The 6,701-nt window shown below is 43.4% G+C and overlaps 1 pseudogene; it reads left to right on the plus strand.

Moving 5' to 3' along the window:
• The first annotated feature begins 439 nt into the window (after positions 1-439).
• Positions 440-1,069, plus strand: LOC132496113 (large ribosomal subunit protein eL34-like; annotated as a pseudogene).
• Positions 1,070-6,701: the final 5,632 nt, after the last annotated feature.

Below are 6,701 nucleotides of genomic sequence, written 5' to 3' on the forward strand. Positions count from 1 at the left end.
TGCCCTTTGAGATGTGATGAGGTGGCATGGCAGGTCAGTGGGGGCAGGAAGCGTGGCTCCATAAGTAGTGCTAGAATACGGTTATCCTTATGGAAAACAATGAAAGGGATTTCTGCCTCACACCTCACCTAGCAGTCAATTCCAAATACATTAAGGTCTTGATTACGAAAAGCAAATATTTAGATGTTTGCATGGAAAAAAACCTTAGGGCCGGAAAGAATCTCTTGAGACATATGCTAATCATAAAAGAAAAGATGATTAAATCAAATATATTAAAACTAGCACTTAAGTTAAGCTAACAAACAATTTAGTGTAGTGGAAAGACAAACCAAGACTTGACATTTACAATACAGTTAACCGACAAAGGAGTAGTAAGCAGAATATATAGAGAATTCCTATTAAAAAAAAAAAATAGCCTTCCTCTTCCGGGGACGGTATCTAGAGGCATTCAGGATGGTCCAGCGTTTGACATACCATCGTGGGCTGTCCTACAATACAGTCTCTAACAAAACCAGCCTGTCCCAAACCCCTGGTAGTAGAATTGTTTACCTTTATACCAAGAAGGTTAGGAAAACACCAAAATCCACCTGTGGTGTGTGCTCAGGCCGACTTCAAGGAGTTTGCGCTGTGAGACTAAGTTCTTGTGAGATCATCTAAAACAAAAAAACATGTCAGCTGGGCCTATGGTGGTTCCGTGTGTTCTGAATGTGTCCGTGACAGGATCGAGCACACTTTCCTTATTGAGAAGCAGAAAATTGTTGTGAAAGTGTTGAAAGTACAAGCACAGAGTCAGAAAGCTTTATTTAGCTTTTGTATTTAAAAGTGAACCTTTTTTGGGGCCTCCCTGGTGGCGCAAGTGGTTGAGAGTCCGCCTGCCGATGCAGGGGATACGGGTTCGTGCCCCGGTCTGGGAGGATCCCATATGCCGCGGAGCGGCTGGGCCCGTGAGCCATGGCCGCTGAGCCTGCGCGTCCGGAGCCTGCGCGTCCGGAGCCTGTGCTCCGCAACGGGGGAGGCCACAACAGTGAGAGGCCCGCATACCGCAAAAAAAAAAAAAAAAAAAAAAAAAAGTGAACCTTTTTTGAGTGATAATAAAAAATTAGAAAGTACAAAAAAAAAGAAAAACAGAAGAAACTTGAAAAGACATTTCACAGGAAGAGGAAATACATAGGGCTTATAAATGAGTAGAAACCTTGGAGATACAAATTAAGACCACAATGAGCTTGCAGTTTATATCCATAAGATTTGTAAAATTAAGGAGTCTGACAGCACCAGGTGCTAAATGTGAGCTCATCATTGTGTGGATGTGTAGACAGGCACCTCTGCTTTAGAAAACAACTACACCTCACAGAGTTGAACATTTGCATACTTTAGGATCTAGCTTATGGCTCCACCTCCCAGTTCTGTATCCAGTAAACTCTTGCATTTGTGTACCAGCAGGTGTGTACAAAAATGGTTGTAGTAACATCTTCATAATAGTTAATAACGGGAAAAACTGAAATGCCATTCTGTCTACAAGAGAATGTTTAAGTAAATTAGGTATATTCACACTACGGGATATTATTCTGTAGTGACAAGAGGTGAACTACAGCTATACCTGACAATAAGAATGAATCTCAGAAAATATTAAGGAAAAAAAAGCAAGTCCCAGGGTATGGTTGAGACTATTTTTATTGAGCTCAAAACCAAGCAAAACCAAAGAGTACATTGTCTAAGCATACATAAATGGCAAAACTGTACTGTAAGAAACAAAACAAAACAATGCTAAACCAAAATTTAGCCTACTGCTTACCTCTGAGAGGGAAACAGAGGGAGCGGATAACAGAGGGACACACGGGTAGTTGCTGGTTATTAGTAATGTTCTCGTTCTTAGGTTGTATGGTAGGTTTATGGTTTATTATGCTTTATAACTCATGTATATCGTAGAATTCTGTATGTATTAAACATGTTGTATGTAATGTATTAAACATAAAAATAATAAAGGAAGAAGGGAATAATAAGCCGAAATCTGGGATGGTGACTTTGTAGATAATGTTTTGTGTGTGTCAAATGTATTTTTTAAAGAAAGGAAGGGCAGAGTGCACAGCAATGCAAAGGTGGGGACAGAGAGTGGAGCATCTGTGCCCTATCCAGCCAGAGCTAAGCATGGCTCCAGATACCGGGCTTTGTGGGATGATCGCTGGTGGCACTGTTGGCGCAGGCAGAGAATGTAGGCGAGGAGGAGAGAGGAGCTCTGGACAAGTTTCCTGTGGCTGAATACCAGCAGTTGGACACCTGACTTCGGGATTTTGGAAGAATGGCGTTAGAACTGGGAGACTTCCACGTGGAGATGGAGGTGCAGACGGGATCGCACCTGGAGAATCTGAAGAGAAGATGGAACTTGATTTTAGGACCAGGGACCAGGGAGGTGGGGAAGCCAATGGAGGAGCCGCCGTGTGGGGTAAAGGAGACCGAGAGAGGGGGCCACGTCAGGCAAAGCAAAGGAAGAGTTGAAGGCCTGGCCATGGAGCCAAGTGCTGCGAGAGCTCTGGGAACGGGACCCCTCTCACAGGTGACCCTCACTAAAGCAGTTTCAGGGGCGTTGTGGGGACTAGCTGTGCTGGGTTGAAGATAGGGGGAGGAGAGGCAGGTTACTTGGTTATCTTAAGAGGGTGGGTTGGGAAGGTAGAATTGAGTGGTTGGTTATTTAGTTTTTATATTTATTTATTTATTTTTGGCTGCGTTGGGTCTTCGTTGCTTGGAGCGGGCTTTCCCTAGTTGCGGCGAACAGGGGCTACTCATTGCGGTGGCTTCTCTTGTTGTGGAGCACGGGCTCTAGGCACGCAGGCTTCAGTAGTTGTGGCTCATGGGCTCTAGAGCGCAGGCTCAGTAGTTGTGGCACACGGGCTTAGTTGCTCCATGGCATCTGGGATCTTCCTGGACCAGGGCTCAAAGCCGTGTCCCCTGCATTGGCTAGCGGATTCTTAACCACTGTGCCACCAGGGGAGTCCCTTTGTTAAACTTTATTTATTTATTTATATTTTATTTTTGGCTGTGTTGGGTCTTCGTTGCTGCGCACAGGCTTTCGCTAGTTGCAGCGAGCTTGGGCTACTCTTGGTTGCGGTGCGTGGGCTTCTCATTGCTGTGGCTTCTCTTGTGGAGCACGAGCTCTAGGTGCGTGAGCTTCAGTAGTTGTGGTACACAGGCTCAGTAGTTGTGGCTCATGGGCTCTAGAGCGCAGGCTCAGTAGTTGCGGCGCACGGGCTTTGTTGCTCTGCAGCATGTGGGATCTTCCTGGACCAGGGCTTGAACCCGTATCCCCTGCATTGGCAGACAGATTCTTAACCACAGTGCCACCAGGGAAGTCCCAGAAACCCGCCCATTGTATTCAAACTTCACATCCAATTTGTTCTCACACCCAGATAGTTTTACACACTAAATACCCCTGCCTGGCTTAGGGTCTCATCATTTCTCCTCTGGACCCCTCTGCCACAGTCTCTGGGTTAGTTTCCCAGCCTCCTACAGCTGTAAGAGGGAGCTCTCTGATCCTTTAAGCCCACCCCAATCCTTCTGCCTAAACAAGCCCCCCTTCCTTCCATTGCCTTGGATATACCCGAAGTCCTCAGACGTGTGCAAAGCTCTCCACATTCTGACCCTGCTCCACATGCTCCAGCAGCCCTAAAGTGCTGCAGTTTCCCCACATGTCCTGACAGAGGTGTCTGCTTGCATTGTCCCCTCCACCTGAAATTACCTCACCCCAACTCCACCCTGGGGCTTCAGGAAAGCTTCCCAACCCTCCCCTCCCCTGCCCCCCCCCCCCGCCTCAGGGCTAAGTGAAGTCACACCTCATCCTACCTCCTTAATAGCATCATGCATATTTCACAGTGCTCTTGTGGTAACAGTAATCTATCTCTTCATTAGACTGTGATCCTGAAGGGTAGGTTTGGAACCTTGTTCATCTTTGTCGTGTCTGAAATAGCACTTGTTTCATGATAGGTGCTCAGTAAAGGTTGGCTTGAATGAGTTGATGAGCAGATGCTTTCCTGGAAACAGTGGTTTGTAAGGAGAGCAGACTGAGAGCTCCACGAGGGCAAGGGCCATGCCTCTCTGACTGGGCTCAGAGTCCCCAGAGCTTAACTCAGCCCCTGCCATGTAGTTCGGTACATGGGTTTTTAAGTGAGCAGAGGGGAAGCCATGATGATTTTCTCTTGCTCAGAAAGAGATTGGGGCATCAAAGCCCTAGCACCCTCCACACCCATCTTCACAATTTTTTTTTTACTGCCCATGAAGGCAACACACTGGCAGCCCTGCAGAAAAACCACCTCACTACAATAGCTTATCAATGGCTTACTTGCTATTGATCAGCTCTATGTATTGTCAGATTACAGAACAGAGAGTATATTATGATTCTGTGTGTGTGTGTTAAGGAAATACATGCAGTGAAAATGTCTACAAAGATACACAAAATATCTTTTCTAAAAAATTTATTTTATTTATTTATTTATTTTTGGCTGCATTGGGTCTTCGTTGCTGTGTGCTGGCTTTCTCTAGTTGCAGCAAGCGAGGGCTACTCTTCGTTGCAGTGTGCGGGTTTCTCCTTGTGATGGCTTCTCTTGTTGCGCAGCATGGGCTCTAGGCTTCAGTAGTTGTGGCACGTGGGCTCAGTAGCTGTGGCTTGTGGGCTCTAGAGCGCAGGCTCAGTAATTGTGGCACATGGGCTTAGTTGCTCCTTGGCATGTGGGATCTTTCCAGACCAGGGCTCGAACCCGTGTCCCCTGCATTGGCAGGCGGATTCTGAACCACTGCACTGCCAGGCAAGCCCCACAAAATATCTTAAGTGGTTCCCTCTGGGCAATAGGACTGGAGGACCAGGGGTGAGGGCCTCATGGTTTGGATATTTCTCACTCTGCACTATTTTGAATTTTTACAACAAAGATATAAATATTACTGTACTTTAAAAAAGGTTAGCTTGGCAACAAATCCAACTTGAAATAGATGCTATTTTGAATAATCTGAGTGAAAAGTTAGCACTTAAGTGAACTAACCCCTAAACTTGGTCACATCTCTCAACACTTGGAGTAGCTAATTCCATTTACATTCTCCCTTCTTCAAATGTAATTTTCAAAGATATCTTTTGCCTCCTCCCTTGCTTTTAAGTATTATTATAGCCTTTTGGAGACTCATAAAACAAGCAATCTCTGGAATTGTTGTCTAGGAAAGGATCTTGGATTAAATGATTTTTGAGAACCTTGAGAGCAGATATGCCATGAAATGGAAGAAACAAAAACCAGACAGACTCATGAATGATGTTTATCACAGTCTTTGCCTTCCATAACGCAAATACATATGGCAACCTACAGAGTATGAAGCTTGTAGCAGCTGAGAAAAGAACTTTGAACTTTTTACAGTTCTATTTGTTCTTTCACACAGAGAGAAACCGGAATAGAGAAAAGTGACATTTCATTCCAGATTATCTGAAAGAAATACAATGGTTACCTGTCTTTAATCATGAGACATAATCCTCTTTGAGGAAAGAAGAGTCATTTATTTTGTGCATGTTTTCAGTGCAAATATGTGAAATCCAGTTGTCTTGGCGGATAGTGTTAAATATCATTAATTAAAAATACTTTAGGTCTCGGGAGATACAGGGACCAAGTGGCAGTGACAAAGACATCTGAACCGCCCCTGCCGAAAATGGGCACACGAGACAGATATTAAGTGTCTCCAAGGCTTTTGGCTATGTTTGCATTTTCTTATCTCAATTTATGCAGAATTTATGGATGATGGTGTTTGAGATGAAAGACTGAGGAAAATTCAGAAGAGACTGATGTTAACGAAGGTGAACTCTCCTCAGAGATTAAATATAAAACACCTCAACCTAGAGGAGAAGTATGTTTTACACAAACATTTGATGGTGGAAGATTGGCTGGGTGGATCTTAGCAAAAGCAAAGGAAGATGATACAGATGCGAAGATTTCTATATATGACAGCCTCTCCTGGAGTATGCTGAAAGGATTTCTTCCTCCCTGTAGTGTAAAGCTAGCCTCCTCAATTATTATAACCAAGATCAGCTTCTTCTCAAGGAAGATGGCAAACAGAAGAATTGAAAGAAATCTAAGTACCTGGCAACAGAGGACCAGTATTGAAATCTAGACCAAAGCACTGTCTGCTGTATTTGCAAAACTCTTTATTTTCACTGATAAACCTTTAATAGCTCAGTAAGATACTTTTTCTGAAATTTGTATTTCATGTAATTTGGCTTATTAATATAGGTTGTATTTGAATAATGAGTATAAAATCCAGATTTTCAGTTTCACTTACTTGAAGGCACAATGCATGAATACACATAAACACCCTGAGGTTCTGAGTGAAAAGCAGGTTAATTTAAAAATCTTATAATACATACTGTAATATATAAAATTCAGCCACCATAAAATATATAGTACACACTAAAGTCATCATCTTTAGCTGTTTCTTAGAATTACTTGCTATTGAGATACTAAACTCAATATATTTAGAATGAAATCGTAGATATTGCTGTTAACCAGTGATAAGATTCAAAAGCAGCAAATTTATTTTAAAAGGAAATGCATATGTAGATCAGTGTCTTTCAAGCCTGGACCCCTTTAAAAGAGTAGATGTTCTCACAGACAATCCCCCCTCCCCTGCAGCGTGACTTAAACTAGTTTTATTATGACATTGCTTGCATGTGTACTGTCATA

The sequence above is a fragment of the Mesoplodon densirostris genome, chromosome 1, assembly GCF_025265405.1.
Source record: "Mesoplodon densirostris isolate mMesDen1 chromosome 1, mMesDen1 primary haplotype, whole genome shotgun sequence".
Taxonomy (NCBI): Eukaryota; Metazoa; Chordata; class Mammalia; order Artiodactyla; family Ziphiidae; genus Mesoplodon; species Mesoplodon densirostris.